The 22,296-nt window shown below is 42.0% G+C and overlaps 1 long non-coding RNA gene across 1 annotated transcript; it reads right to left on the bottom strand.

The window, feature by feature from the left end:
- Window positions 1-5,344: 5,344 nt before the first annotated feature.
- Window positions 5,345-22,278, bottom strand: LOC308572748. Its single transcript, XR_014001856.1, has 2 exons — window positions 11,471-22,278; window positions 5,345-11,439 (listed from the first exon to the last, which is right to left on the bottom strand). It is a non-coding gene; the product is annotated as an uncharacterized lncRNA (long non-coding RNA).
- Window positions 22,279-22,296: the final 18 nt, after the last annotated feature.

The following is a 22,296-nucleotide window of genomic DNA, read 5'->3' as shown; positions in this document are numbered from 1 at the left end:
GACTGTGAGGGGAAATTGCTTAGCCTTAAAGCTACAGAGAACAGCAAGAATAAAATTTCTCCACACCTCCCCCCCCCCATTTCCCCACTTCAGCTTCAGTCAGGACAGGCAGTCTGGATGGCTGCACCCTCATGTCTGCTTTGGCCTGCAGAACTAGGCCTCAAGACTCCTAAAATAGCCTGGAACGTATTTGAAGTTGGATTAAGAGCACACGTAAAACAGGAGTCAAGAAGATTTTTGTCAGGTGAGTTGAAAGTTGTATCATAGATACAAAATTGCCTGGTGAGCATTATTGTATTCACAGGTTTTGCACCTCCACTAACCCAGAAATAGTACCTCAGGTTAAGAACTTAATTCGTTCTGGAGGTCCATTCTTAACCTGAAACTGTTCTTAACCTGAGGTAACACTTCAGCTAATGGGGCCTCCTGCTGCCGCCGTGCAATTTCTGTTCTCATCCTGAGGTAAAGTTCTTAACCCGAGGTACTATTTCTGGGTTAGCGGAGTCTGTAACCTGAAGCGTCTGTAACCTGAAGCATCTGTAACCCGAGGTACCACTGTAATTGAGCACCTACACTGAGGAAATGACGTTTCAACCATGCCACCTTCAGCTCTCTTTGGATATACTGTGTATGGCTGAGGCATTTCCTAACAGTTTTGAAGCTCAGTTGACATAGGTTGCTCCAGAATTTCTCCTTTTTGTATGATAGTGATGAGAATTGTGTGTTCGTGATCCTTGGCCACTTCTAACTTGTATTTGTTGATTATTATTATTTTTAATGACTGGTCAGCATTGGTAGCAGGTTGGATTCAGACTGGTCTGGAGGTGGAAGATTAGAGGGATCTCCTCCTGGTGAGCCAGCATTTGGGGCCTAGTGGAGTGCAATATGTTTTAAGTTTGCTTCTAAGAGGCTCTGACCAGGATTGGCATGCACATATAACTTGTGTTCAAATTATGAGGGGAAAGATAAGAATGTTTCTTAATGAAATGCTTCAGTTCCATGGCCTGATTCATAGCCTTATAAAAATAGTGTTTAGATGGCCTATCCAAAAAGGTAAGGGGTGTGTATGTGTGCTTGTGATCCAAGGAGCATCATTGTATATTTATTAACAGCAAAAACCACCAGACTTTAAATACTTGACATTCAACCAAGTACCAGATAATGAACCTGGATGCAAAAGTATTGAGTATGTAGCTGAAATAATTTTGTGGTTGGAAACGCTACTGGCTTCTTCAAAAAACTAAAGTTTCCTAAAGTTCCTTAGCTGCCGCGGACATGACAGCCAAGCTTAGCATTTCAACACCATTCTGTGTAAGTCCCCTCAGAAGTTAAATCTTGCTGAGTTCAATGAGGCTTAAATGTGTTTAATTGTGTATGGCATTGCATCCTTAAACTAGTTCATAATGTCTGGTTTACACGTGCCCTTCCGAGGGAGGTGTGTGTGCAGTCTTTTCCATATCTGGAGGGCACCAATTCTGACAGCCCCTTGTCCTCACCGCTCCTGTTCCCCCTACAATCTGTCTGCGTTTTTCTCTGCCAATATCCTTGTCCGTGGCTGGGCTCAAGGAGTTCCTGGCATAGATCAAGGGAATTGGCAAGTGGCCAGTCCTCCTGTGCTGCCAGCCAAAAGCCATTTACCGTCGGTGGCTGGGAGGCCCAGAAGCCTCTTTGCTAACCGCAGAAGCATCCCAATTCCACCGGGGCCCTTTGGAAGGACGCGGAATCCATTTAATGGGGGAGCCGATTCATTAAAGAATAAAAACAGCTGGCTCAAAAACAAGGGCAGAGATGACGAATTTGTCTCCCGTAAAGCTTGGGATCCCATTCAAGGGTGCCATTTAGGGTAGGCAGAGGAGAGTCATTTACATAGGTGGCATAGCTCTCCCCCCCATCCCCCACCCCTACCCCAGTTTCCTCAGAAGTACTTATAGATTTGATCGTTTTGCTGCTTCTGCGTAGTGACCGATGTTATAAAGAATTAAATAGGCCTGTGTAGGAGTGGAGGCTGGTCCATTAGGACAAATGGGATACTGCACCTCCAGCCTCCAGGAGGTGCCACTGGCTGTTAGCTTCCTCCTCCTTAGTCTGAAAGACTCAAAGCTAGAGTTAGCTGGCTCTGCTTCTCATTGGCTCCAGCTCTGCCTACTATTGGACTCTCTGCATTCTGCTTTCCCAGTCCCCGTGGGCAGCAGCCATCCCTGCTGTGGACTAATCTTTGTTGATGATGCTGATGCTGCCGCTTTTTAAAAGGCGACTGTTCTAAGTTGGGTTGATAGCACTGCGGTAGAAGATGTTATGAAGCAGCATAAGCAGCTGAGCAAACATACCATAGGTGGTATCCAACACTAGTACTACTCAGAGAAGACCCACTGAAATGAACAGATATTGCTAACTCAGCTTGATTAATATCAGTGTGTGTGGTGAGCCTGACTTCACTAAATACTATCCCTTGTCTATGGTACAAACTTAAAAAAAGTGTTTTCAAAACCTGTTTGCCATGGCTCTGAACCAAACTAACCTTCAGAGCTCACATTTTATGCAGAACTTAAGAGCAGTTTAGCAAAGCATTCCCACAATCCGTTGGTCAGGCTGGGGAGCCAGAATTAAACCAGTTTCAAGACAGATTATCATGTGTTTTGTAGATGCGGTTCAGTCTGTCGGGCAGCCTCCCAGTAGCTGTTTGATGCAGTTGTAGGATAAAGAAAGCCAAGTGAGATGAGAAACTTTACAAGGGCTTGAATAATAAGATTCAAAACAAGGACATCTTTGACAATGGGGGATCCCTTGGTGTGGTCTGTTCAGTGGCACTTTGATATATAAACATTTTTGTTAAGCATCAATGTCAGGGCAGGAAAAGGTGTTGGAACTGACTTGGGTAAGGTAAAAAGTCAACGTGATGATTGCCCAATCCTCGCAGATGCAACGAGCAATCTAAACGGGTAGGCTAGAAATTGTGCAGAGATGCTACTTGCCTGACTTTAGATCTGGGTTATGCCTAAATGCAGGCCTGTGCAGCTCATAACTTACCAGCTAATCATTCTCAGCAGCCGTGTATCGTGTGGCCTGCTGTTTGTCTGTCAATGTCTCTCCACTTTATGTAATTCTAAAAAATCAGCAGGTCAATGAGCTCCTGGTGACAAGTGAGTTAGGTGGCTGACAGGCTCCGTTTGGTTTGCTGGTTCCATGTTAAATGGTATAGCATATCTAAGTTATTGCAACCACTTGGCCATTTTCTGAGTAATGCATAGGCATTCCCAGTCGATAGTTCCCAGGGGTGCTTGGACTACAGCACCTCATTTGTAGAGATTAAACACTGGTTTTTCTAAAAGTCACCCCTACTGCAGATGTTGGATCCTGTGGGGTGGCAACATCCATATGGAAGCAAAGGTTGAGACTTGAGTTGCTTTGGACTGCCCTGTGTGATCTTCATTGAGCCTAACAGATGTGGGTGATAGATGTTCACAGGCCCTCCATTGCAGCTCAGCTTTGTTATTACTCACTTGCAAATTAGCTGAGAGTTCCCCCCAGAAGTCTGTCACCCAGAGTTTTTCTTTGATCCAGGAAACAGAGCCCAACTCCTCAAAAGCAGTAAGATTGCTTTGGAAAATTGCAATGCAGTCAAAACCAATCACAGAAAAAGGCAAATATACCTTTAAGAGGTGGCATCGCCACCTACTTCTTCATTGGTTTATGGCAAACCATTGTTGGCTGGTTTGCCTGAACTGGCAAAATATGGTTTGTATTTTCCCTGTGAAACAGGATCAGAAACCAGTGTTTAATGGTTTGGACAGATCAAGAAAGGAGCTGGTATGTGTGAGAGGGAAGGAGGGAGCACATAAACTTGAGTGCTGCTAGGCTTGTTCATGTAGAGCCAAGCTGTGGTTTGTTTGGTTGTATGTGTGAATCATTTATTTGTTGGGTGATAAGGGTATTCCTTGGTGGTGGTGATTTTGCAGAGGAATTGTGGAACAGTTATCCATGACCCTCCGACTTCTTCACATTAGAAATAACCTCAACCAGTGCATTACTATGTGAATGTGAAATGTGAAAAATCACATTTTCTCTGCACTCAGTCTGCAAGGCTGTGTTGAAGGGAAGATGCAGCCCCCTGCCACAGCTGCAGCAGTAATAGGAACCTGTGAAGTGTTGGCCCAGAGTCCTAGGTTCAAATCCCCAATGATGATGCCCCAAACAACCATGAAGGGTGTTTTTTGGCCAGTCATTATTTCCCAGTCTAACCAGTCCCACCCCCTTTTTAAGAGGTCACACACTCTTGATCCCCTGCAATGGAATGCCTATCTTCCACAGCAACGAGGTGTGGGGACTGATGTAGTGCCATAGGTGCTGGGTCTATTGTTTTATTTAGCACTTAATAGCAGGTGCTTCCCACTCCCACCCCAGCCTCTGATCTGGAAAGACCCTCAGACTTCAAAGCAAAGGGCAGGCAAGGGGACACTTCCTGTAGCCTGTGATCCTCTTCCAGGTCAGACACCACAACCAGCTGCCATCTGTTGCAGGTACTATGTGTGTTAATCTTCTTCCTCTGCTGATTAGGGAAGAATCCCCTGGATGGTGCTGGTATTCTAGGGTGATGTTTACCTATGGTGCTGCCATCTTGTCTTCTCTGCCCAACAGAGGAACAAAGAGGAAATAGTACAGGTTTCACCATCAAGCCGGCTTTCCTTCTTCCGTGTCCCTCCCTCCAACCCTCTTTCCACCTGTGAATAATAGTCTGGATGCAGGTTGTTGGTTTTTTGTTTTTTTTTTGAAAGTTTTAAATGAAAAGGAAATAATTTTATTACATGCTGTAACCTCGGCATGTCAGCTCATGCAGACAGTATAATGTCCCAGAGACCAAAGACCAGGGGACGATAAGGGTTGGGGTGGAGGATGGAGTGTTGGTGGGGAAGCAGAGTGGATGAAATGTAAAATGAGAAGAAATAAAAAGATCACTGTGAATGGGAAAAAGGTGAGATGCACCTCCCTCTCTATCGCCATCAAGGGGAGATGCAAAGGGATGGGAGGCAGGGCCAGGTCTTAACAGAGTTTTCAGGGGAACACAGGCCCAAACCCTCATCCAGGAGTCCCTTGTAGCACCAGAGTTGAATGTTAATGGAAGGATGCAAGGGTGGGTGGTAGTGAGCAACCAAAACCAGTCTGGCCCAGTTGCTCCTTCTATTTCGCTGGTTAATCCCTCCCTCTCTTGGGCAAATTGCAGTACAAGACAAATGAGGCATCAGGGTGCATGTGAAGAAGTTAATGAAGGAGGACTAGAGAGGTGAAAAATGGGTGGAAGGGAAAATGGACAAATGCTTAATGACGATGGACCAATGATGTTCACCAACAGAAACCATGAATAGATTATGACGGAGTGGATGCAAACCGTAGCCATGGTGCAAACTGGAGCCAGTATCACCAAGATCATGTACAAATCTGTTACGAGGATGGATCAGCCTTGGATAATATGATGTGCACGACTTCATAAAGACAGAAGAATTGGTGAGTCACTTTAAGAACCCATGCGGCATGGATGGATAAAATATGGGAGATTGCCAGCAACTTAGGTCTCTGGCTTTCCTACATATTTTGGTGAAATTACTGATGAAATACATTCTGATTTAATGTGATGTTTGAGCTGGATTGACTTGGGGGGAGAAATGTGAAGGAAACTAGAAAGGTGGATGGGAAAATATGTGGGCCATGGACAATTGGCTGGGTAAACTGATGGAAGGGTATGTGTTGGACTGGATGAGTGGAAAGAGAAAATAGGGGCTTGCTGGCTGTGACTGAGAAGGAATAGCTAGAATGATAAGGGATAGTTGAGTCTAAGCCACAATGGAAGGAGAAAAGGGCATAGGTGAGAAGGATGAAAGGGGCTTTGTCAAACTGGCTGGCTTTGGAGAGAGGGTGATGTGATGCAATTGATGCCCCGTGCTGTCCTGTCGCCACAAGGCAGAGTGTGAGAGTGCATTGCTGTGTACAGAGAGCCTCTCCCTTATTGGGACAGGCTGGCAATGGGGGCTGGTTTATTGCTTTCTGTATGAGATTGACCTGGCGGTAGCTCTTCCACAAGGGAGAGCATGTGTGCGATGGAGGGAGCAGCATAAAAGTCTCTGAAAGAGGAGCAACGTTGCCTCCTTGTATTGCAGTCCAAAATGGCTGCCTTTCTGTCCCCGTAGCGCAGCCCAGCAATGGGAGAACTCACTGGCCCACAAGAAACAGCTGCAAAGTGTGGGACTGATGAGGTTGTGGTGATGTGGTGCACATGTCCGGCTAGATGGTTTGCATATTGTGGGGTCCTGCTACTCTCTGACTGTGGGTGTACATGTATATATATGCTTTCTTTATATCTGTGTTGAGCGTGGGCATTATCAACACCTGCCTCTCCCCAGGGGACCCTGAGAACTGGAATTTTACGTGGGGAGCTAGGGATCTCTAACAAAGAAGTCTCGGCACCCTCACCAAACTACGGTTCCCAGAATTCGTTTGGGGTTTCCATGACATCTGAATCTTTGTTATAACTGATCTAAAAAAATTATAGAGTGGATATGCCCTGAGAATGTGAGTCAGAATTAGGTGGGCAAGTGTGAGCGCCATCAGCCCATGCTTTGCATAGATGTGCTGGTTTGTGCGTAAATGCATGGGCTACACACTTCTGTGTGTTGCCCAGTGTGTGAATACTGAGTGTGGATTACCCAGTCATGAATGTTTCTTCAAGTATATCCCTAGGGGACACATCTGTATTACAACCTAAACCAGTAATAAATCAGTTTAATGACCATGGCTTCTTCCATGGACCTCAGAGAACTGTACTTTGCAGAGGCTACTAATTTTTTATTTCTGTTAAGAGAGCTTTGGCCTCTTCTTACTCTACTCAGCTGACAGTGTGGGAAGCCATGGCAGAGAAACCAGTTTATGCAGGTCATCTCTAGACAATACATTTATTACACTGCAAATGCAAATTAGTTGTTTCTTTTTAAAAAACCCCTTTCCTTCAACAAGTGATTTTTTAACAGCAGCTAAGTAAGTAGGGTTTCCAAATTTTCAGTTGGCACTGGTAATTATGGACATAAATGTTATTGCTTGCTAGGGTGGGCCCTTATACGTTGTCCAAAACAGAGGACAAAAGGGGCATAGGTTTGCTTAAATTTAAAACTGCTACTTTAGACATATAGATGCAAATTTAGAAATACTTACTATAACTTAAATCTAAATACAACATATCTCACCAAAATTAGGAAGACCATGACCCACGTGCCTGCTGAGTTTTCTGTCCAGGTGTTAAAAATTGACCAGCCACTTCAAGGCCCCTGCTGCTTTCCTTATTCGGATTTTTTTAAAGCTTTGAACTAGGACTAGACATCCCTCCAAATAGAGGAATGTTTTCTGTAAAGTCTGACATGTGGCCACCCTGCTGCCTGCCAGTTGCTGATCAAGCTATTGTTTAGGGCACAGCTAGAGAGTGTAGCTGAAAAAGCTGGAAACCCTATTGAGAAGGTCAAACTGTGAACATTCAACACATCAAAAAGTATCAACCCAGGAATTTTGGGAGCAGCTATAATAGCAGTTAAATTGGTTTGGGCTGCTATATATGACATATAGGGACCCTCCAGATGGTTGTTTCTTATTGTGGGTATGTTCTGCAACATGTTCTTGACACAATAATGCATTAGTGGTAGGTTTATTCTGCTTTAGTTTGCTCTGCAATGCTTCCCCAATGTTACCACATTATTGCTGGCTAAAAGGGCAATCATGCAACAAAGCTGGGACAAAACTCAGCTTTTGTTTCTATACCCCAGAACGCTTGGGGTATAGAAAGCTATGGGATTTCAGGAGGAAGTTATAAGCTATGCACTGCTTGGAAATGAAGCAGCGTGACTGCACACAAAATCTTTGTCGGGACAAACAATATTGGAAGCGGGATCACGTGTGACTGCCTTAATAGCATCAGGGTCACAAATTGTCATGAATGAGCAATAAAAAGAATTTCTGGAGGGGTCCCATATGCTGATAGCTTTGGTGAGTCACGATGTGTATGCAAACCACTTTTGTTTTCTGATGGTGTGCACATCTTTTGGAATGTATGTGTATTTGGAGAAATGGTTGTGTGGAAGTTATTACCTATGCTTATGTGCTCACTGCCAATGTGATTGTTGCCTTTCTGAAAAACAGGGGATGCTTTCTCACATGGGTCTCTAGTACTGTTTTTTTTGGTGTGTGTGTGTGTGTGTGTGAGAGAGAGAGAGAGAGAGAGAGAGAGAGAGAGAGAGAGAGAGAGAGAGAGATTATCCATGCAAACTGCAACTGTACTTTTTATTATTACTATTTATTATTTTATTATGTATGCGTGTGCAGAAACTTTGCCCTATGCTTGTGTACGTCTGTGTGCATATGTATATACACAGACACAATTTCTGTGCACACACAGGATTGCAAACTCTTGATGCATTTTGCCAGAAGTTGTTTTGTGGGATCCCCTGGAGCATGTGCAGAGATGGGGCTGTGCACATTCAGCTCTTAAAAACAGATCAAGAAACCCTACCAATTTGCTATTTGGCATGGAAGGGTAAGTGAATCCATTCTGCCCCTCCAAAGCAGCCAATCATTGGGATGTTAGCTTTTTAAAAGAGGTTCTCCTACCAGATCCGAGGACAGAACTGCACGTGGAACACTTAGTTGCACATGCAGGTGCCCATCTAGCTAGGAATACTTATATGTGGAACAGTCTGTTTCCTTCCACATATACCAGTGCCCAGAGCTGGACAGAGGCAAGAGTCACCAGTTCCGCACTTGTGGTGTTTTTTTTTTTAAGCCTGTGTTCTTGTCTCGTATTTTCATCTTCAAGTCCTTTGAAAGGCAAACTGGAGTGCGGGGAGGGAGTGGAAAGAGAACATAGTTTGCTTATTTCGTTGGAACCGAGAATGGTTTGGATGTGAATGGAATGAATGAGCAAAATTTAAATTCTTAGAAATAATTTCCTGTCAAGAGGACAATAAGGAGGCCGTGTGACCTAGCAAAACAATAACAAAGAATCTTATTCTTGTGACACCTTAAAGACAACTTTTTATTGCAGCAGGAACTTGTACAGGTGACCGCCCTGTTTAATTAGAAAGCATCCATCACAATAAATTTGTTAGCTCTTATCTACACCAAAGACAGAAACTAGTTTAATAATCTTCCCCTCTGTCTTGGGAAATTGTAGTAATGAAAGTACAAGAGTCGGGTGGAATAGTCTCACCAAGCTAAAATTTCTTGGGATTCTTTTGGGGGAAGCCCATGACAGTTAATTGGGATTACTGAAACTAAAGACATGAATTTATAGCGAACTTATATTGAGTTTTTAAGGTGCCACAACAAGACTCTTGGTTGGTCTGGTTTTGCTGCAACAGTCTAATAGGGCAGCTCCTCTAGAATGAAGGAAGAATGAGGCTGTGCGGGAGGTGGAGAAGCATGAAGAAATAAAGAATGAAACAAAGACAGAAGGGATAAGGGGTTCGGTACATTAATACAAGTGTGTATGTTGTCCCCATTGACCCTCCAGCCCCACCAAATGCCTCCCAACACTTAACAGTTCAACATTCATTTGAGAATTCAAAACATTTTGGCACATGAATTGCATGTGAAGGAAGGAAATACCACGGGGTGTCGGGTAGAATAAAGACCCTGGCATTTCTGTTGTGTGTGTCAGAGAAAAGTTCATCTCCCCCACATTTTACAATTCTCTCTTGAACTGTTTGAAATTTTCCTGTCAAATTTCTTTTTGGAATGATCAAAGAAATGTTGTTGGTTGTTTTTTTTAAACACTGAAATTCCTGAAAACTTAATGTTTAGGATTTTAATTATTTTTTTTTGGTCTAGTTTATTTTTTTTGGTCACCTATAATGACAAAGTAGTAAAAAATAATTTCAAGTTTCAAGGCATTAAAATATAGCATTCCATATTAAAGTTTCAGTTTTGGGATTGAGCATAGATAAAGTTTTTTGTTTTTTTTAAGTCAAATTGCACATTTTCAGAGAGTGAAAAGTTTTGGGTGGATAAATTTTTTTTATAAAAGTTTGTTTGTTTTGTTCCTCTTGAGCAATTGACATGATTTAATATTTTTGCTCAGTGTGAGCAGAAGAAATATCACTCACATTTGGGAGAAGAACGCTTTGAAAACCACAAAGAAATCTTTCTCTTACATATTATTATTTTTGGCAAAATAATACTCTTCCTTCACCCCCTACATTTTCAGTGGTCCTCTCTCCCTCGATTGGCCCCGTGGGAAATCCTTATGCCTCCAGTACAGGACTTTTAAAAATGTTGCTGTGGCAACTGGAAGAGGGAAAAAGAGGGATTTGTGAAAAAATAGCATCACTTTCTAAATTTTATTATTATAATTATTATATTACATCTGCTTGAAAAAATAGCTCTGTGTCCCTCCCCCACCATCCCTGAGCCCACCCCTCCTTCCCCTCTTTTGGCACCATCCTCTGCCAAACATAATCAACCTTCCCCCCCATAAGCCACACCCCCACCAACATGGGGCAAAACCACACTTCCACTCCCCCCGCCCACACCCAACCTGAGTCTGAAATCACCCGTCTTTCCTCCATGTCTCACCCTTGCTCCCAATTTAATCCAGCATTGGGGAAAAGCAGTGCTGAAAGGTAGGAGCCCCCTTCAAGCACCAGCTGTCTACTCTCCCCTCTCCTTCCAAGGCCTCAAACACCCCTACCATTTGCAAGAGAATAGGGCACTCTGTCCCCTGTACCTCCAGAATGAATCAGGGTTTTATCCATGTATATTCCCCCCCCCTCCCACCACCCACCTTGGGGATGCACCTAGATGCATGTATCCAGCTTAGCAAAGGTAAGGAGAGATTGTCTTGTAGCAGACACACCCAGACAGTTGCACAGGCACACAGACGCAGGGCATAGTTTGGCAGAGCTAAAGGATGTTGAATAAAAACAGCCCACCTTTGATCAGAACTGTTTCCAGCTACTGGGTGAACTTAATCCATCAAATTGGATAGATGTGGTCTATTCAAGCCATTGAAGACTTGAAAGACTACTTTCCTTCTAAAGAGTGAAATAAATACAAACTACTCCTACACTAATGGCTAAAAGATCAAATGGACTATTCCACTAATGCCCATATTCAATCAAATGCAGAGATTTGCATGAGAAACTTCAGTCATCATTCATGGTCAGTTTTATGCTTCATCGCTACAAGGCCTGCTTCTAACTTACCACCCGTAGGACAAGGCAGTCAACACATTCTGGCACATAGATAAATACCAATATGTTGTCAATTATTTATTTTACTATTTTCACAATCATTGGGTGAAGGAACCATTTGGATTTTCTGCTTCAGACACCCAAGTCCTGGGCTGTTTCTACCTTATGACCATACAATGGAAATACATCATACTTATTCTTGCACACTCTTAGTGGGCAGCTGTTAGCATCCATCTTTGGGCCAACAACACACAAACCTAGAACCACCTCAGACTGACTCACAACCACCGCATGCACTCCCTGGGGACATTTACTCACATTCACATTAGTGCTTGAGCCTGTTCACCTTGAGCTGGAGATCTGGCCTTGGGATTCACTCCTCTCCTATAATGCCCTAGCTGGAAATGTGCGGGGTTTTTTCTACTGCAGGTACTGGTTGAAGCAAATAATTCCTCTGAACATGTGCAGGGTGCCTTTCCCTTGCCAATTCATCATCCAAAGCTCCCATACTTCTGACTAGGACTTTGGAATAAAACATGTGGAGAGCAGAGGATGATTCTCAGAGAGTTTTCGCACTTCACTTCTCTGTTAATGTATGAAGTCTTCCTTAGGCCTTTAGACTGTGTCTCTCCTGTTTGTTTGGCTACACAGAGCTTGAATTACAGGGAGGTTGGGGACCTGGCTCCTTATCTTTTACAATAACTGTGGGTCATGTTTTGGCTAAAGTTGAGTCAGTGAGTGGGGATCATAGATTTCATGAAGGACACCCTCTCCCTACAAGCACTCTCACCTTGATACACATTGTACCAACCTACAGATTTGTCATGCAAGCTTTCTAAAATAAGCTCCTAAAAAAAGATGTGCCAGGGCACAAGCCTTCTCAGAAGCCTCACCCTCTGACTCAGAAGCTCCCAGATTATTGGAGATGGATTGCAGTTGGTAGTGAAGGAAAGGCACTCCGTGCATCCTCAGAAGGGTTACTGATTTTTGTGTTCCAAAGCTGTGCTCTGGAAAGTTTCTGAGCTCTGGCCAAAAGAAGTCCTGGGGGCAACCATACACAAAGAACACTCAGCAAACAACTACCACAAGTGCACTTTCTGTACCCAGTTAAACACCAGGGTATGCAGGTGAAATACTGATGTAAGACACCATTAACTCCATAGTCTTTGTTGAGCTGGACATTTTCAGTTATGGGCTGCATGCTACCCTAAGCAGATGCCAGATGGTTCCTTCACAACTCGGCCCCCACTAGGTTGCTCTTCATCAATACTCTTCTATATAACATCTCAGTCTGGCTTGGATGAAAACCAAAACAAATCAGATTTTTTTTTTAATAGTAGAAGCTTGTTCAAAACCCATGACACTCTTCAAATTTTAAAATTTCCAACCCTCCATATTTATGAATATTTTATGTGCAAGTTTATAAAACAACATTCTTCATCTCTTCTTGCACACTGAAAATAAAACACAACATGTCTCAAGTTAAAAAATTATTTCTTAAATCATAACTTATCCCCCCCCCGAAAATCTCAGGGGAGGTGTAAACACTTTAAACTTGCTTGAATTTAACTGTTTTGTTCTGCTTTGGAGAAGTGGGGGGGGGGTCAGAAATGTCAAAAAAATGAAAAACTGCATACATGTTTTGGTTTTTGAAGCAAAAATGAGAGCTGGTAGCATTCTGCATGTGGAAAATATCAATGACAACTAGCATTTCCCCATGTTTCTTACAAAAAGGGGTCACATTTTATTTTTTATTAATTTCCCCCCTGTCCTGGAATATATATTTTATATTAAAAAACCACATTCTTTGCTTCATTTTTTTGGCAACTCAAATGCATGAATCATTTTTTCCCTAAAAATGCAGGGGTTGTTTTTTTGGCAACTCAACTATGGGCTCATCCACACTTCTGCTTGTCTTCTGCCGCCCAGAAAGATGCTCAAACTGAGTGCTAAAGATCAAGTACTAGGCCTGGGTTTCCCCAGGGGAAAGCAGTGGGGCAAACAGAAGTCTGGATGAGCCCTGTATTGCACAAAATAAATTTAGAAACCAAAATTATTTAAATTGAAAAGAAATCAAGATATCTTGAAGCTGCAAAAAACATATTTCTATTGCCATGTAAGTGTCAAATGCTTTCTAAAGAAATACTAAAAAAGAGAAGACGATTCTACTAAAATTAACATACTGAATGTGAGAGCAACATTGATGTTGCTGTTACAATTTTTTTCATAGAAAAATTATGTTTCTTCATCTGGGCAGGGAAGAAAATACCCCAAAACTAGAGCAAAAGGAGAACATACAAATAAAGTGACAATATTACTAGGTGGGGTCTGTGGTACTTTTGGGTAGAGATGCTGTTACAACATTATCTCAGTCTCTGCATTCAGAACCAATTTGCAAAACACGTGTGGTACAGCTCTAATGGGACTCCACCATTTCAGGATGCAGGATGGCTTGTACTACTTCAGAATGCTTGACTGGTATAAATAAAACAAAATAAAAATTATCCACAGAAAGCTAGCATGTTGCTGATTCTAGGCTCGTCTTCTCCTTGACATGTTAGTTTTCTACAGATACAAAATTTTTTAAATGGGGGAGCATTCAAACTGGCAAACCAACTCCACAATGTTTAATATCAACAAATAAATATTAGCAGTCATGTTCATGCATAGTCATGTAAGCCATCTACAGACTGAAAAAGCAAAGAACCTATTTCAATCCAGTTTGCAGAAATTCCCCCCCCCCCACTGCTCACCTGGAGACAATTGTACTCATCCCAGATGAATCAGTGGCTGTTTATGAGCCTATGCAAACTGTGACCCGCCCCCCTGAAAACCCCCCACTGTATTCTGAAGTGGTATAGTCCAGGAGAGCTGTACTTCATGAACATGAAGATCAGCTCCAACAAACCAGCCAAACCAAACCATACCATACAAATGAAAATGTTGTGAAAGGAAATTGCCCATTAACCCTGATAGGTGAGTGGGAAGCAGGATTTAAAGTGCAGAAATGCAACACACACAGAAGTCCCAAGGCTAACCAGTCCCGTTCCTCTCCTACATATATAACTTTTAAAGTGGTGGTGGGGAGTCATTTCTAGAGAATCTATAGTTATCATGATGTACCGTAAAAGAAGGCCGTCCGCTGCAGGAGCACCTGCAGGTTAGAAAGCACACTGGCTTGTTGTTTGCTTAGTTATGTTTTAGGGTATCAATATTGTAGAGTGGCGCAGGGCACCAAATCATAGGGGAGCAGACTTGTATAGTAGGGTCTGAAGTATGTTTACTTAGAAATCTCATTGTGTTTAATGGGCCCTACTCCCTAGTAAGAATCCACAGGATTGCGGCCTTAGTCAACACACCCCTTCCCTCAAATGCCTCCCCACCCCATTATCTCAGTTACACACCTGGACATTTATTAAATCAACTTATATGGGACTCTGTGTGTCCTTTAAAGGGAAATCTTGGTCAATATGACCAACTTAACGAACTGCCCCCCATTTTCCCAGCCCGGAAGTGGGCAGGAGCAAAATGCACCGCAAAGGGGATTTTATTTTAGACAGGAGCTTGCATTAATTAACCCCTCTCCCAAATTTGCCAGAGGAGAGGGGCTCCTAATCACTCTCCTGAATCTAGCCAGCTATTTATTTATTATTTATTTTTGCATAGGAATCGTTGCATAAAGAGCTTCCACTATCTGGGGAGGGGGGGTTACAGGTTGAGGTTAGATAGGATTCTTGGGGAGGAGTGGGATGTATGTGCCTCCGCAGAAGCAGGGGAAATGTTTGCATAGTATGTGAGATGGATAGGTTTCCAAATAGGGAGTGGTAGCTCTTAAGAAAATGGGGGGGGGGGGGAATAATCAGAGTGAAATAGTTAATCACACACAACCCTACAGGCCAATAACACTGGGTTTTACTATTCTGCATTAAAGAACAGACTGCATTAAAGAATACAGGCCACAAAGTCCTCAAGTTCAGAGGTTAGGATTCAGTAGGGCTGCCATACCTCTGGAATTCCTTGGACATAGTCGATATTCGGCCATCGGAAACAGTGTCTGGGCAGAAATTGCTCAAATGTCAGGGAAAATCCAGATGTATGGCAACCCTTGTCAGAAATGTAGATTTTGGCAAATTTCCTTAAAAATAGCTCAACTTTTGTGTCCAGGTTTTCACTTTTTGAAATATGGCAACCCTAGGGTTCAGCTAACCAAGGTCCTGTTATTGGACTCAAGGCTCCTTTCTCAATAAGAATTAGATGAAAACAAAGAACAGGGGTCAGTAACTGGACATTTCTGGGTTAAGTCCAGCCCTCTGAAGGATGAACAGAGACAACCTAAAGTCATAAAATGTGTAAAGAAAGTGGCATTGGTGTAACAGAACATGCTCACAGACCACTTTTAAGGAATATAAGCATTGGCCCAACACTCCTTATTCCCTTCCTAAAGTAGTCCTACCTAGTTGCTAACCAGGGTAGTAGAATTATGAGATTTGAAAGATCATTGAGAAAAATGGTCCTTTGAATTACTGCCTCTATGAACATCTGGTGGGTAGTTCTCACATGGTTGTAGCATTCTGGACTGCAGGGAATGGGACACATAATTGAATGGTCGTCTCTAAAATAATAATAATGCTGCACACAGATATGTAACTAGCATCAAGGACCTATATGGCTAGAAGAACCCATTTCCTTGACATCTAATTTTCTATGCTATTGGATTTATTTATTTTGTTGTATGTGGCATTAATTCAAGGAAGCCCCAATTTGCAATCTTAACTGGTACAGCGCAGATACAGATTGACCACCTTGATGTAAACTAGGCCTTATATGTCACTGCCGGCATTTGCTAGTATCATGGCAGCATTCTACCGATGGAATGATTTCAGTAGCATGTGATGCTGAGAAGCCAATCACATGCTGATGAAGATGAGAGAGCATAGTTAGCAAGATCAGGAGATGTTTACGCAAACTACAAAACACGGCTCTAATCCTGAAATACATTTAGTAGGAATATAGCCCCACTGATTTCAACAGAACTTCCACTCTTAACTAGACCAAAGGAACAATTGTAACCTAAATTACCTATGAGGAAGTAAATAATCCCTAGGCTAGCACATAATGAACGTATTCGACACAACAAGACCCTAATATTAAGGACAACTAGAATCTCTGTGAATACCATTAAAATCAGCCGACTAATGGATGTTATGCTGTGTTTTGTCATTTGCCCTGAAATCCTTTTGCAAACATAATAGATTATAAGAAACAAACTAAGAGTATGTATTTCAGGGTGCGTGTTAGAAACATGTAAACAATGTGTGGCAAAGTTTTGGTTGCATCTAACAATGCTTTTATCCATCCTTCAACTGGGAAGGCTCTTTGAATTGACTTTGGGCTGGTTAAATTCATTCAGACTTGATACTGACCATTAAAGCTGTAATGGTTTGGGGCCCAGTTATGTGAATTAGCACTTTCACCTATACAAACTCTGAGATTACCGTAATTTACAGAGGCCCTCCTGGTCAGTGAGATTGATTAGGTTGGTGGCATGAGGGTTAGTGCCTCTTTTGTTGTGGCCCCAATGTTTGTGGGATGCCTTCAAATGGGTTCCAAAGACCAATTTGCTTTAGGTTGTTTCCTTTTGACAGATATTGAGTACTGATATTTTAAATTGGATTTATCTTGGCTAGAAATGTTTTTAAATATTTTAAAGGTTATTATGCAAGGCTGTTTAAACAGACTCTACTGCTTTATGGAATTTTGATATGTTTCTGACTTCAGTGATATATTGAGTTTTATAAATTAGTAGCTGCCTTAGTAGAGGGCCCTAAAGGGGGTCTGGAAATCAAACACACACACATATAAGAAATAGCAGGTGCCCAATGGCCATTCTGAATTATGGGGCATACTGTTAGATGTGCAGCAGGTGGACACAATGAGCAAGGTCTTCTCTGCTGTAATACAAGGACTCTGGAGTGCACTCTTCCCAAGGAAAGACAGCTCAGCTCCATCTTTATTAGCCTCCAGATGGGCAGTGAAGACAGTTTTAGTTCAACAGGCTTTCGGTTTTTATACTGAAGTGTTTAATCTGCTGTTGTTGGGGTTATATTTCATATTATTGTTTTCTTATATTTTATTTACTGATGTTTCGACTATATTAGCCTAAATTCAGATTATCTTTAGCTGGATTATCAAGGCTGAAATGTTAAAACAAAACAAAACAAACTAAGCATTCACCCCACAGACCTGAACTGGTTTAATATTCATTCATAATCCCCAAGAAACCTAGGGACAATAGCACTGAGAGATGGAGGGAGATTTATAAGGATCTCTTAACACAGAATTTCCAATAACCTTACAATCAACTGCAATTCCCAGGAAAGAGTTTTTGTGCCTGTGAGCTATGAGAGTTTAATTGGTATAAACTGATATAATTTGTCATAAATGCATTCCCATGTCCGATTTAGGTATGATAGCAAACAATGGCTTGTTGTTATGAGAGCAAGCCTGCACAAAGCTCAAGCTAGCACACCCAGTCCTCCCCTCTCTTCATTTTCTGCATGCACAAAAAGAAGATAAAAACTTCCACTTTTGAACTAGTTACAGTTCCCCATTATTTCCAAATTTGGGAATCTGTGATTTTGCCTAACTAACAGGTAGTTAATAAACCAGGATTTTAAAGCATAGTTTGGTCCTGGTTTTTTTTAACTAACAAACAAGAACAAACCTGATTTTCCAAGTTAAGAATAATGGGGAACTGGTTCATTCACATGACTGTCATTGATTCTCAGGTTGGCTGACTTCCCACACCCTCAAATCAGTCCCAGAAGCCCCTTGGTTATATCTATAAGAGAGCTATTTTATGGGCATTAAAAAGAAGTTACTTTCACATGAGATTACTCCTTTGATCAATTTGGACTGTGAAAAAATGTTACAACTGGGTACAATGCAGACAAAAGTCTAATAAAATAGCCAGTGCTGACTTTGAACAATCATATCTCTGCTAAATAAGCCAAGATCTACACAAGCATTTTGCCTCTGTTCTTGCACTGTTGGTGTGCCACAATAAGCCATGAAATTGTGAATCAACCACAATTTCCTACTTCATCTAAACTGGGAAACTATGGTCACTAGGCTTGGAACAAGCCAGGATCTTAAACCATGGTTTGAAGGCGACTTAAGGTCCTGTCCTGTCCTGAACATGATAATGATAGTGTCTTGGTTCAAATGAAATGGAAAAATACAGTTAATAATTGAAGGCTTCCAAGTTCAACTACAATACTCTGAGAATGGAGGAAGGGGTTGCATGTGCTGACACAAGCCTCATTCATATTTTGATTTATCTGGCTGAGATATGATTGTCTGAATGAAGTCTTGTCTCCACTGTCCTTCTCTCAATAGACATGCTGTTACCTTCTTCTGTTTGCTTTTAGCTTGTCTTATTGCTCCTCATTTAACACAAAGGTTTCTAAAGTCTTTATGGGTACAAATGTAGCTTTGGCAACAGCAGACCAAATGCTTTGAGTAATAAACTTAAACTACAAAAAGCAGGCTACTTATACTGCTACAATGAAGAGTAAGAGGAGATTTTGAACTTCTACTAGTTACGAGAACCAAAGTATAGAAGGCATAAGAGAAGAGTATTTGTCATTTTATCTCTTAAATGTGAATGGTAGGTAGCTTCTTCAACTGGTCAAGAACTGGTAACTGTTTACTATGGATAGCTTGACACAGACTATGGGTTAAGCACCCACTGTCTGAACTAAATGAGTTTGCTCCTGTCTGGTTAGCATAAGAGAAATGAACTACATGTTCTTTTAACATATCTTGCTCTTGAATTTTTACAATGGTACTGTAACTTTTGTTAGCTGCCATGGCATCCTGTTGGGATAGATAGAAAGTTGGGACAGAAATATTTTAAATAAACAAATAAACATGTTTTATCAAATGTGTAGTGGTGGAAGGGGAAAGGTTTCTAAGCTCTCTGAGAGCTGATCACTTGGCCACCACAATGATATGCAATGATATGTTGATAAGTTTAATGACAACAAGGTATCTATGACCTTTAAGGTCAACATTTAATAGACCAGCTCTGTACTCCATAAGGCTAATCAGATGCTGATGAAGATGTGATGCATTTAGCACAGGCTTTACATGGAGTAAATAATGGTTAACGTATAAATCAGTTTGGCCAGTGCCTACCAGCTGCCATTTCATAACCACAAGATAGCTTGTTTTTGTGCAACTCTGGCTATCACACATCAGCCATCAAGGATATGAATGTCTTTACCCTGTGAATGCAAGGCCTGCCAACAAGAAGCAAGAGGAACAGCATTGAACTATGGGATACCAATCACTTCAGCTACGCATAATATTCGTTCCTAGAGAGCGACTTTTAAGACTGCTTATGGAACAAGCAACAAGGTTGAGGACAGAATCCTCCCCTATTAAGCTCACTTTCAGACCACACATAAAATATTTTGGCTGCCACAGGGGTCATCCTGCCTCCATCACTGGCTCAGTCAAGCTCCAGAACTACTTCCAAGTTGAGGAATTCTCTTTAAAAACTGTAAGGAGACATCTTCCAACAGTTCACTCTTCGTTTCCTAAGCCTCTTACAAAACATAGTTTTACATTTTTCAAAAGTGCATTAATTGGAAAAACTGGAGCTGTGCAAATTTGCAAATCTTAACACACCTAAAAAAATATTCAGTCAGATTGGTCCTATACTTTTCAAACAAGCAGTGGTGCTTTGCTGTTTGTTTGTTTTTCTCTTTTACAACTGCTAATTGCTTGGGGAACCGGTTTTTAATGGTAGCTGAGGCACTGAAGATTCCCATCTTCCAGAACATCTACAAAGGGAACATGCCACTCTGTATTATACCCCACTGACAAAATAGAATTCTTTCACCAAAATACATCAGCTACAGAGAATGCCTCTATGTATGGAGTTTGCAACACATCAGAGCATCTCCCACTTCCTGTTTTCAGCTTGGCCACCCTTCAAAACCACTGCTTTTTGCAGTCCTGCTGGGCCAACTCTCTGAACACTCACATAATAAAACGCCAGCCTTGCTGCGTCCTGTCTTTTCCTCTGGGGCTTACTTATATGAGTTGACAGTGTGCACAACATTCTCCCCTTTGCATTGTTTCAGATTTATAAACATTTTCTTACAAACATGAGGCTTTTGAATTCTGCTCTGTGACAGAGAACTCTCCTTGCCGGCATCTTACAGCCATCAATAATCCCACACCCAGGGAAGGAAAAAGCCCTTTAGGATACACCAGGCTCCTACAATGTGTGGTGCCTCCAACCCCCTTGCAGGATGGGAACAGGTCAGGGGAGTGGGCACTGGCTAAATTTGGTGATTGTTATTGTTGCAGGGCATTGCAAGTCCAGAAGGAAAGTATACCTCTCTCTCTTGTTGTAGTTGTTCTTTTTTTGTGTTGTTGTTTTTTCTTTTGTTTTTGCATATAACATTAAATATTGTCGCTTACAGTATCACATGCAAATACATGCTGGCTTGGAAAATGCAGATTCTAAATAGTTTAGCTCGGCGACACTATTCCTTAAGCTTTTATTTTGTCTGTCTCAGCAGCATTGCTTTGAAAAATAATATGTCCCGTACTCTGCTGCTAAATAATGTGTCCCCATATTCTGTTGCTCCAGGAGAAGCTTACAGGTGAAATATTTCCCCACTCATGGTCGCCAACAAATGTTCTGATCCTCTTGTTCTATATATATATATATCTGCTGAAAAATAGGTTTATTTTTGTTTTCCTGCATTTCATTTTTGTTGTTGTTGAGTCTCTTTTTTTCTCCCCGCTCCTTTTTTTTTGCAATCAGATCAAAGCGCCACTCCATCCCAGCTTCGGATGGAATCAGGGAAAAAATCACAGTGAAAGCACTCATCTTAACAAGGAGTGCTCCATTATCGTTTTTTTTCTGTGTGCGGAAAACGAAAAAAGGAACAGAAGAGAAGTGGGGCGGGGAGACGTGAAGGAAGAAGGCTGGGTCTCTTAAGCTTTCTCCTTCAGACCCAGTCAAATCCTGGAATTTCCTGCTCCCCAACCACATTCTGGTTTCCATGCCTGCCCTCAGCTCCTTCATCTGTAGGAACTTGAGTGTTCTTGGAATATCTACATCATAGGAAAGTCATTATCATGCATCAGGCAGAAGGGAGCACTTGACCTTATTGCTTGTGATTGATGGAAGATCCATGCACAAAAGAGAACAATTCCAAGGAAAGATAATAGAAGGCCAAAGGCAGATGGGTGGGGTGGCCTTCTCCAGGGAGACGGTGGAGTGTCCATGTGTTCAAAGAACCAGAATTGCTCAGTAAGTAAGGAGGGAGAGAGAAAGAGACAGAGAGAGAGAGAGAGACTGGATGGATATCTAATGTGTGGATAGTTTTGACACTTGGAAAGATGTTTTATGGAGATGGGTAGACTGAAAACTGATTACAGTGTTAGTTAGAGAGAGAGAGAGAGAGAGAGAGAGAGAGAGAAGTCCAAGGAAGTTTGTCACTAAGCTCTATGGCTCATTGCAGTCCTGAGTAAGATGATGAAAAGGGGAAGAGCACTAAAGGGAGAGAAATAAAGCGCAAAGCCAGGGCCAGAGAAAAATCGTGCACTCTAGTGAGGTTGAAGAGGGGGAGAAATGCAGGCAACCCAGAGAGGAGGGCCAGAGCCCCTTTCCTGCAGTGTCCATCTCTCGGTGACCTCCTCCTCTTTGGAGTATTTGGATTTTCTGAGCAAGCCAGCCCCCCGCATTCACCCTCCCGCCGGTAAATTATTTAAGCCCCACTCTTGATCCATAGCCACGGGAACAGAAGGCTTCAGGCCTCGGGATTCTCATGGACACTCCAGAAAGTGCAAACTTTAGTGCAACACCACCTGTGAGATGCCTCCTGTGTTATACTTGTTCCAATGCATTTGACCGCCTTTGTTTTCTTTTTCCTTTTTTTTGGCATTACCTTATTTTTTTTCTTTTTCTTCTCTATATATTTTTTAAAAAATAAACGAACATACAAGCTAACCCCAAGCATCCCTGGTGCGTCTCTATAGGATGGAAGGGATG

This window comes from Podarcis bocagei (genome assembly GCF_964188305.1).
Source record: "Podarcis bocagei genome assembly, chromosome: 13".
NCBI lineage: Eukaryota > Metazoa > Chordata > Lepidosauria > Squamata > Lacertidae > Podarcis > Podarcis bocagei.
Note: the sequence above shows the minus strand (reverse complement) of the source record. Positions and strands in the feature narration are given on the sequence as shown.